Consider the following 11,477-nt stretch of genomic DNA (forward strand, 5'->3'; position numbering starts at 1 on the left):
CACATAACTTTATGAATCTTTCCCAATACTCGTGAAGATTTTCTCTTTCTTGTTGCCTTATCCCATAAATATCTTTGCGAATAGTAGCAACTCTAGATGCTGGAAAAAACTTTTCCAGAAATAATCTTTTCAGAGTCTCTTAGGTATTGATGGATCCTGGAGGAAGGCAACATAACCAATTCTTAGAGGCATCCTGCAATGAGAATGGAAAAGCCTTAAGCTTAATATGTTCCTCTGTCAAGTGATGGTACGGGTCTTCTCCTGCTAATCCATGGAATTTAGGTAGAAGATGGATTAATCCAGACTTAAGCTCACATTCTCCATCTGGATATTGGATGCACATATTTTGTGTAATTGCTGCATCTGGTGAAGCCAACTCTCTTATTGTTCTTTCTTCCATTCTATCTTCTTGAATTTCTGGTTCAGGTGATGGATCAGAAGATATGTTAATCACCGTAGGTGATTCTAGTGGTACACTTTCAGTGGTAGGTTCAGATGATGGCGGTGCTCTTCAGTAGAACACTCAAGTTCAAGTCTCTTGCGTGATTTATGCAAGTTCTTTTCAAGTTCTGGAACAAGTTGATAGAATTGACCTGGGTTGGCTCGAGTCATGCACTACGCAGTCCACCTGAAAGTGTTCCTCTATTTTTTTTTTCTTCTTATTCTTGTTTTGGAGAAAGATTTCAAGAAAGAAATAAGTTAAGATGTCGTTGGGTCTACTCCCAGGAAAGAGAGGTGCGTCACAGTGGACAACTTAAATACCAAGTCTTTCCTAGAAAGAGTTTTCCTAACTAGTCTCAAACAAATTTCTTAAAAGAAATTCTTAATCAAAACAAAAATAGAATTTTGCTTGAAATATATAAAAAGAAAACTAAAGACTACAAAAAACACAAACTCTATTAAACGTATATGCGTAAAATAAATAAATGAATAAAAACAAAATCAAAATATAAGAAATACTAACCGTATTCCCCGACAACGGCGCCAAATTTGACATCGCTTTCGTTAGGCGATCAAATTACCACTACTTAACTTTAGCAACTTCAGTATTGCCAAGTTAGTAGTGAACAAAATAGTTAGGGTTAAGATAACCTCGAGCCGTCTCACAACGAATACAAAATTGATCTCAAATATTTGATTCTTAGAAACATGCAATTAAAACTAGTAACAATAAAAATATAGGGGTTTTGATACGCAAAGAATGAATGACATGCAAATAAAAGATCGTAAACACAATAATAGTAAATAGGTCAATTTCACTGCTTTTTCTAAATAGGATTCTTCATTGATTATCTAGAGATTATTGTTAAATTAATTATTGTTGTTGATTTACAAATCAATCAATGTAAAGACTCAATATATTTGTTGGCATTCTCACTTTTAATCAAAGTACAGTCTCAATTAAAAGTGAGAATTTTTAGATTATCCATAGTAAATTCAATCAAAGTACAATCTCACTTAAATTTTACTATGCCTAATCATGTCTATTCCTTTTTTCTTCATCAAATAGAAAACTCAATTAATCAAAGTAAAGTCTTGACTAATTTTAGTTAAAGTAATTACCTCTAATCAAAGTACAGTCTCAATTATTGGCAAAAACTTATTTAATCAAATGAAAGTTTCTAAATAAAATCAAAGTAAAGTATCAATTGAATTTAAAAACTTTTTCACTCATATGATTAGCATACATGTAGATTTAAAATCATTATTTTCTATTCAATTAAGAAACGAAGGACATAAATAAGCAAAAAAAAAAAAAACCACAACAATAATCAAAAGAACAAATAAATTAATTCATCTAACCTCAGAATCCAGTTAAGAAATTACAGTGGAATCAACACTAAAAGCTTAGCCCTCCATGGCTTTGATGGAATACATGATAATAATATGATGAAGGAAAGAAAATAAAAGGAAGAAGGAGAGATGTGGTGGATGACGGTATTTGCCAAAACCATAGAGTTGCTAAGTGTATAAGTTGTTTCACTTCTGCTCCCTAAAGTCTCTTTATATAGGCTTCAACTGGACTTTGGGCTTTATCTATCGGTTGCTAAAATAATTTATTTTTATTTAATTAATTAGCAACTTAATTTCTGTCCAATTTCCAATTCTGCCCCTCTTATTTAACCATTTTTGCAGTTTTGACCAGAGTTGACTGCTGGCTTTGACCAGTTGACCAGTGTTGACCAGTTTGACTCTCCAATAGCAACCTGACACATGGCAGAGTGCTTTCTCTCTCCAGACTAGGGTTTCTCTCACACTTTGGCTGCGAAGGTGCGGTGGTGCGAGGTTCTGGTGTTGTTCCGACGAGCGCGGTGGCTGCGCGAATCTGATGCTTGAAGCTGCCATGGTTACTGGCTGTGTGCTCGCGTGGTGTTGTGGCAATGGTGGTGCAGATCTGCGTCAATGGCTAGAGATGATGGCGCAAGGTTCAGATTCGTTCACGGTGTGTGAGAAGATGAAGCTGTCTCGAGTCTGCAATGGTGCGAGGTTGGCTCTGTTGCGGAGCTGTAGGAATGACGCGGCGGCATAGTGTGATGATGGAAAACGCTGTTGTGTGCTCGCGATTCCGATAAGATAATAAATCGAAGGTGCAGCTCTGATTCGTGATCTGGCGTTGCAGCAACGAAGTGATGCTAGTTCCGTAGTTGCAATGGTTCAGAAACTTGGTGCTTGACTCCTCTCTTCTCCAGCGAGATGGTTGTTGGCTCACGGACTGTTGTTAGAGACGCGTTGCTGTTGTGCGTTGCAGGTGCGGTGGCTATGGTGGTGGAGCTTCTCTTCTCCTCTGGTGGCTACTTATGCATCATTCACGGTGGCGTGATGATGTAGGTGCTGCTTCGTGACTGGTGCAAAGTGAATGGTGTGCTGCTGTAGTAGCTCACGGAAGGCATCACTAGTGCAAATTTGCATTTTCTGGCTAGGTGAAATGGTGGCCCAAGGTTGCAGATCTGGTAGAGGTTGGATGGGCGAATAGTGCGCGATTTCCGAGATGGTGAAGCGCAATAGAGGTGTTGGAACGTGAATGGTGGTCAGCGGGAAGGAAGATGGTGGAACTGTGGTGGCCGGAGGTTTGGCGGCGAGATTGGCGGTGGCGGCTGCCATGGTGATGGAAAGAGATGATGAAAATTAGGGATAGGGTTTCATGTGTGAGATGGTGATGTGGTAAGATCTGATTGGTTATTTTGGTGAGTGGAGGATTATGACACGTGTCAGCATATGGTTGGCCTAATTTGCAAGGTGGGGATTGCCACATGGCATAATCTGGTTGAGTGGAGTTTAAGTGGTAGGACGGGTGGAACTTAGTAAAAACTAGGGGTGCAGAACAGGTTTTTGTGGTCCACTTGTAGGAGGAGTGTGTAAATAAAAACTGGGGATGCATTTAGCACCTGATTTATTCTTTTCCAGAATTTCCTGATTTTGGACTTATTTTGTAACTTTGACTATTTCAAATCCACACTATTAATGATAAAAAATAAATTCCAGCTGCATTAACAAACGTTAGAATATCCAATAATATTTTATGCAACTAAAATCAATTTTTACGCCATTTTTACCAAACTTACTCAATAAATCCAATAATCATAAATCCTAATTAAAGCAATCCTTAAGCACAAAAAATTCAATTAAATCCCCAAATTTAAATATTAAATGAGGGCAAAAATTTGAACTCATCAGCAATAAACGAAAAAGAGTAGTTTTTCAAATTATGCTCCATTATTCTTCTTACATTACTATTTCAAAAACCCAAGAGTCCTAAAATTTTTCCTACCTTTGTCTTGGTCCTATTATAACCTGTGAAAAGTCCTCATGACTTTTGATTGCATATTTTTTGAAAGTTTGTGAATATTAGAGTCTTGTTAAGTATTAGGAGTGTTTACTTGCATGGGTATTATGAGTGAAAACACAAGCCAAAACACTTGAGAGAATTTTTGTGAGAAAATACACATTTAACTTGAGTACTTTCTTTCATAATTGATTGTCTTGTGAATTCAAAAGATTAACTCATGTGTGAAAATAGAATCTTTTGTTTGTTTATGCATGGTAACTTGATTTCTAGAATATTGATCTGTCTCAAGTAAGGTTCATTCCTTTGATCCAGTGTTGATGTGAAATAAAATACCTCAGAACAAGTTTTGAAATTGCTCAATTTTGTCCAGGAGTGCAAAAGGATAAGTGTGTGTGTATGATGAGTGTGTATTTTTGCCCTCATTCAGTGTTTAATTCTGGGTATTTAATTGAATTTGTATGCTTAAAGAGTGATTTAATTGACAGTTCTAATAATTAGGCTATTTGAGCTTGTGTGATAGAAATGTCTTAAAGAGTGATTTTTAGCTGCATAAATTATTTTGGATATTTTAATGTTTGTTGATGCAGCTGAAGTTAAGATTAAGCTCATTCAAGATGGGAAAATAAATTGATTGAAGTTACAGAACACCTTTAAATAAGTCTAAAATTAGCAAGTTCTGAAAAAATCACTAATGCACCCCCGGTTTTATTTTACACACTTCTCTTGCAAGTTGCACCCCTCCTACCATTTAAACTACACTGAACCAGGTCATGCCATGTGGCAATCCTCACATTCTAAATCTCTCCAACCATATCATGACACGTGTCATGATCCTCCACTCACTAAACGGACCAATCATACACTGCCACATCACCATCTCCCAAAATGAAACCCTAATCCTTAAATGAAACCCTAACCCTTATTTTCATAATCTCCATCCTTCTCGCCGGTGAAACGTAGCAGCCACCACCATCTTCTTCCACGCACCTGTACCATGCTTGAGCAAGTGCCATGAGCGAACCAGATCTACATATGTTCGTTGTCAGCCACCGTCCCACCTGCAACGAACCATAACCACGGCCAACCTCCATGGAAGCCACCGTGTCACGCTCAGCAGCACCACCTTGACAACCAATTTTTGTTTCCACACGAACCAACACATGGGCGATCCAGATCTGCACGCGTGCCTGCACCTGCAAGCATCCAACCATCTTCACAGATCTACACTCGCGAGCTAGAAATGTCGAAACAACCTTGCACCTTGCAAAAACCGGCAGCAGACCTATGTCCCTCCGCGTTTACGTCAGACCAGGTCGTTGGAGAAGACGACCACCACGCCACACACCATTGGAGCAACTACAAGCATCTGCGAAACCCTAATTTGGGAGAGAGAAGTAGCTGCCACATATCATCCTATCAATGGACACTGAAATGGTCAAAGTTGGTCAAATCTGGTGAAAAAGTCAAAGACTGGTCAAAGGAGAGGAGTTTAATTGCAAATATTGATATTTTTGGATGTCTCTGCAAAATTGGACTAAAGGATTGAAAATGGGTTATTTATAAAATTAATACAAATATTATTTGGTGATAATTTATCAGATATCTTTAAATAATTAATTTATTTAATTATATCATAAATTATTAACAACCTATATTTGTCAAATAGTGTATATCTCTCCAAATATCTTTGAATACTTATCTTTATCTTTATTTTGAAAGATATTTGAGAGGTTTTAGCAACAGAAAAGCTAAGTCCAATTCCTATATAAAGAGACCAAGGGAGAAACAGAAAAAAAAAGCTCGGGACTTTGAAGTTTTGGAACCCTTAGGGGGGCCTAAGTTCGTTTCCTTTCTCTTTCTATTCTTCTCTCTTTATTTTGCATTCATGAAGTTCTAAACTTATTGGGTTGATTCCATTGTAATTTCTTAATTGGATTCTGAGGTTAGATCAATTAATTTCTTTGTTCTTTTTATTATTGTTGAGGTTTTCATTCATCTATTCTTTTATCTTTGAATCACGTAAGAAGTAATGATTTTAAATCTATATGCATGTTGGTCATATGAGTCCAAGGGTTTTTAAATTGAATTGAGACTTCACTTTGATTTTATTTAGAAACTTTCTTATGATTAAATGAGTTTTTACCAATAATTGAGACTTTACTTTGGTTTAAGGTATTTACTCTAATTATAATTAATTGAGACTTTACTTTGATTAACTAAGCTTTTTATTTGGTGAGGAGATAAAACAATAGACATGATTAGGCATAGTAAAATTTGATTGAGACTGTACTTTGGTTGAATTTATTGTGGATAATCTAAAAGTTCTCACTTTTAATTGAGACTGTACTTTGGTTAAAAGTGAGAATGCCAACAAATTAATTGAGACTTTACATTGATTATTTTGTAAATCTATAACAATAATTAATTGAGCAATAATCTTTAGATAACCGATGATGAATCTATTTTGAAAAAGCAATGGAATCAATCTATTTTCTTTACTATTGTTTTTATTTCTTTTTATCTTTTAAATTTTATTTCTATCTTTGTTTATCTTAATCCCCTATATTTTTTATTTTATTTGACTAACTCATTTGTATAGTTTTATAAGAACTAATTTGTTAAAAATCAATTCCGTGTTCGTTGGAAGACGACTTAGGGTTACTTTACCCTTTCTATTTTCTTGACTACTATCTTAGCAATACTGAAGTTGCTATAGTTTAGTAGTATTAATTTGATCGCGTCAACGACACCGTTATCACACGCTCTCAGGTTCCTAATTCTAATATTTTCTTATGATTTTGTAGTTTGTTATGTATTAGTTTTATATTTTATATATGTGGTTAATTATTTGTTTAAATATGTTTGATTTTCTTATAGTGTGAGTTAGCCTTAGTTTCTTGTTTGAGATTCAATACGAAAATTACGTATTGTCCCCGAGTTTTCATTTTGAAGATGATACATTACTTTTTAAAATTAATATTAAGGGATACAATACTAATAATTTAAATGTATTGAATCTTGAATTGTCCGATTGGACAATTTAAGAAGATTAATTGTTAGTTTTGAAATGGTGAATTTAGCCAAGAAGGTGGGGGGGGGGGGGTTGAATTGGCTTTATAAAACTTTTTCGAAAGCTTAAACCTCTTTTCAATTGAATTTAATGGACTGGAAAGTTTGGATGTAAATGCAGCAGACCAGTAAACTTTCAGTCGATTAAAAAATATAAAACAACAGACTAAATTGTTCTTGATGCTATGTAAATGAAGCAGACCAGTAAACTTTCAGTCGGCTAAAATACTGGAGAATTATGTCGAATGCAGAATTTGCGAATTCAATTCAAACAACAATCTTTTACATACAAGAGATGTTCCAATCAATAAAGCCTCAGATTACACAAGAACACATTAAATCACACCAAAGATCAAATTGCTTGATTTTCTTGAGTTTTTAAAGAGTTTCAAAGAGAGGGAGATGAGGGAAAGAAGAATGCACAACTATTTTTATACTGATTCACTCAATCACAAAGCTACATCTAGTTTACCAGGACAACCTGAGCCTGGTTTCCACTATATTCAAAAGTTTAAAAATCACACAACAAGATTACACTTTTGAACACTAAAACACATAAGATTTTTGACTCACAGAAAAATCCAGACACACAACCTACAAGAATCACACTTGCAGATCTGAAATCACATCAAGCAAGCCATCCAGAGGTACAAGAACATCCAAACCTGATAGTGGCTGTCCCTAGCCAACCATACATGTGTTCTTCAAAGCACGAGTTCTAGTTGTGTATTGTAGAGAGAGAACACTTCCCAAAGATGAATGACACAGTTTCGTTCAGAAAAACTCAGATTCGCACCTCTCCTCGCGAAAACACAACTTGTATAGTCTGGTTTAAGTGAAAACAGTCGATTGAATTTTCCGTACAGTCAACTGATTTCACCTTACTTAAGTGAAATCAGCCGATTGAAAAATAATTCAACTGACTGAATGCATTCATACCAGAAACTATATACAACAAGCCTTTTAACTTGTTAAAAATCGTTTTAACATATTAAAAGAGACACACTAAGGCACACAAGACATCTAACCTATGTCATATAGCCTATCAACAATGTATAACACTAACACATTACATTTAACATGTTATATACAAATTTAACACACTAAAACTTAATCTTCAAGAGGATCTTCATCAAACACTTAAGATCTTCATGCACATGGCTTTATCAATTCTTTGCTTTCAAGCTTGCTTGTGCCAACAATCTCCCCCTGAATTGATGAAGCCAATATCCTCGAGTTGAATTGATGAGCTAAGATCCATAGAGAAACCTAAAAAAACTTTTGCATACAAGATACAAATATTCCAAATATACAACCAAGCAAAAGCACACAAGCATACATACAAATCACATATGCATATGCTCCCCCTATCATTAATAATATGATTTAACATCAAATTTTAGATTAAGTTTGCAGTATTATATGATTCCAACATATTTATTTCAGATTTTCCAATTTTAACATAAATTTACTCATTCTAACTCATTTTTCTCCGCATTTGGATTCATCAAATGAAAGTAAATGCATAAATCAATTTGGAAAGATGAAAATTTTCATTAAAGCAAAACATAGGGGTGTATCAGGGCATATAAATCATGAAGCTAAAAACTGATATAATGATGTTTGCTAATGCGAAAACTCCGTTGTATGTCGGTTCAACTAAGTTCACGCGGTTATAAACAGTTTTAAGACTTATGAATTTAAAAGCGACCAATAGTTGGACAGGTAAAACTTTCATAGAATTGCTCGTGCTCTTGAATGAAATGCTTCCCGAGGAAAATACTCTACCCATTCGAAACTATAACGCTAAGAAAATTCTTTGTTCAATGGGTATGGTGTATAAAAGGATACATGCATATCCTAATGATTGCATATTATACAGAAAATAATTTGAAGATTTGAAAAAATGTCCAAAGTGTGGGCCATCATGGTACAAGTAGAAAATAAATAGTGAAGATAATGGTCAAATAGAAAAGGAAGGATCTACTTTGAAAGTAGTCTAGTACCTTCCAATCGTGCCCAAACTTAAGCGTTTGTTTGCAAATCCTAAATATGCTAAAAACCTTAGATGGCATGCAACTTAGAAAAGATGTGATGAACTACTTCGTCATTTAGCTCATTCAACGCAATGGAAAAATATTGATCAGGAATTTCCCAAGTTCGGTCAACAATGTAGAAATGTTCGGTTTGGCTTAGCTACCGATGGAATGAATCCATTTGGTAATTTAAGTACAAACCACAATTGTTGACCCGTTATATTATTCATTTACAACTTATCTCTTGGACTCTACATGAAGAGAAAATACATGATGTTGTCTATAATGATATGTGGTCCAAAGCAGCTTGGAAATGACATAGATGTTGTGGGTTGATGGGGTTGAAGTATTTGATGTTGTTGCTTCTTAAAATTTCATGATGCATGCAATTTTATTTTGCACAATTAATGACTTTCCAACTTATGGTAATTTGTCGGGGTATAGTGTCAAGGGTCATAAAGCATATCCTATATGTGAAGAAAACACTACATCTCATCAATTGAAAAACGAAAGGAAGATCGTGTATCTGCGCCATCAAAGGTTTTTAGAAGCTAATCATCCTTATTGAAGGTTAAAGAAAACATTCAATGGACATCAAGAGAATGACGAAGCACCAATTCCATTGACTGGCCTTTAAATTCATGAAAAAGTTAATAAAGTACATCATGTATTTGGGAAAACATCAAAGAAGTCATATGCATTGAGCCCTAGCAAGAAAAAATCAATATTCTTTGATCTTCCATATTGGTCGAAGTTACAAGTTAAGCATTGCATTGATATTGTGATAACCTAAATCGCGACGGAACAACGAACTAAAAAGAAATTGGTTTGAAAAAAGAGATTTGAAGTCACCACCATAGTTTTGTCTACAAAAACAAAACTATGGAAAACCATAAAAATAAAACAAAGTCAGCGAAAACCAAATTTAGGGTCCGGGATATGGTTACGCGTAGGGAAGGTATTAGCACCCTACAACACCAGCCAAAAGGCAATACCTTTAATTAAATTTGAAAAAGAGATGTGTCTATTTTAAATATTTATTTTTCCCATAATAAATTAAACATATATACTTTTTGAGTGAAAAGAACCAGCACAGATTAACCTTGGTCCTACGTATTCTCATTAAAAATGAGAAATCAAGGATATGTAATTATTTAATTTTTGAAAGTTGTCTTATGAAATTTTTGAAAATGAGTGTCATGCGACGCTTGCGGCCAAGTTGATACAAAAAACATTTTTATATTTTATTTTTGAAAAGGAGTGTCGTGCGACGCAAGCGGACGATTAGACATAAAAACATTTATATGATCTTTATATTTTATATTTTAAAAAGGAGTCTCGTGTGACGTGAATGGTCGATTAGACAACAAAACTATCTTTATAATTTTGGTATTTTAAAAGAGAGTGTCGTGCGACACGAACAGTCGATTAGATACTAAAACTATTTTTATAACTTTCAAATTTTAAAAAGGAAGTGTCATGTGACGCAAACGGTCAATTAGACACTAAAAGATAAAATAAATAAAATAATTTTAAATTTTATTTATTCTTATTTTTATCATTTTAAAAACTATTTTAATTTTTATTTCAATTTAAAATACTTTTATTATTTTAGAAAATGACGTGATTGAAATATGAGATTTAATTAAAAATGGTACATTAGGAATAGAAAATGGGAGTGCATAAGTGAGTATGTGGTTGCAATGAGAAAAACTATACATATGGGAACGAGGTGCATAAAAAGAAACACGTGGTATGTAACATCTCATCCGGATATTACGATTTTAAATAAAATAAAATAGAAATAATACGTTAGTGTCATTTATTAAATCTCATTTCCTAAAATGCGGGAAATTTAAAACTTCATTACATAGTCAAATAAACTAAATCCAAATCATAAACTTGATTAAATCATAAGTATCGCAAAGTGTTTACAAAATTATTCCAAATCATAAAACAATAAAACTCTGAGAAAACTCTTTATCCCAGTCTAGCCCCGCTCCGGTGTACCGCGTACCGCACCTACAACATCATCTGCTCTCGTGTACCGCGTACATATTCATCACCAAACACAAGCAGATAGGGTGAGCTAACAAAATAAACATATATATATATATATATATATATATATATATATATATGGCACAATTATACAATCACACAATCACACCGAAGGAAATCCATCCCTTGATATCCCATCACAAGGCCATCACCATGTTAATTGTGTTCTACGTCTTCTAATGAGTACCTCAAGGTGTCTTGCTGCCATACCTATCGGCCACAACCGATAGAGCACGTGCGGGAAACCATTGCTACGGATCACACACCGTAACACCAGGTGGAGTTCCCAAATATGAACAAAGTTCGCAACGTCCTAAGACTACCAAAATCGTCAATCAACTACTGAGGAAGGCAATCTATCTGGACCCATCCGTACTGGCCACAACCAGCACACTCACACCGACAACACTCTTCAACCCAAGCCACAACTCAAGAGTTCCTCGTGTTCATCCGCCATCCCGAGCCATAACTCGAGGGATGCCATTCCGAGCCACAACTCAAGGAATGCCATGTGCTTAACCCCT

The sequence above is a fragment of the Vigna unguiculata genome, chromosome 1, assembly GCF_004118075.2.
Source record: "Vigna unguiculata cultivar IT97K-499-35 chromosome 1, ASM411807v1, whole genome shotgun sequence".
NCBI classification, from domain to species: Eukaryota; Viridiplantae; Streptophyta; class Magnoliopsida; order Fabales; family Fabaceae; genus Vigna; species Vigna unguiculata.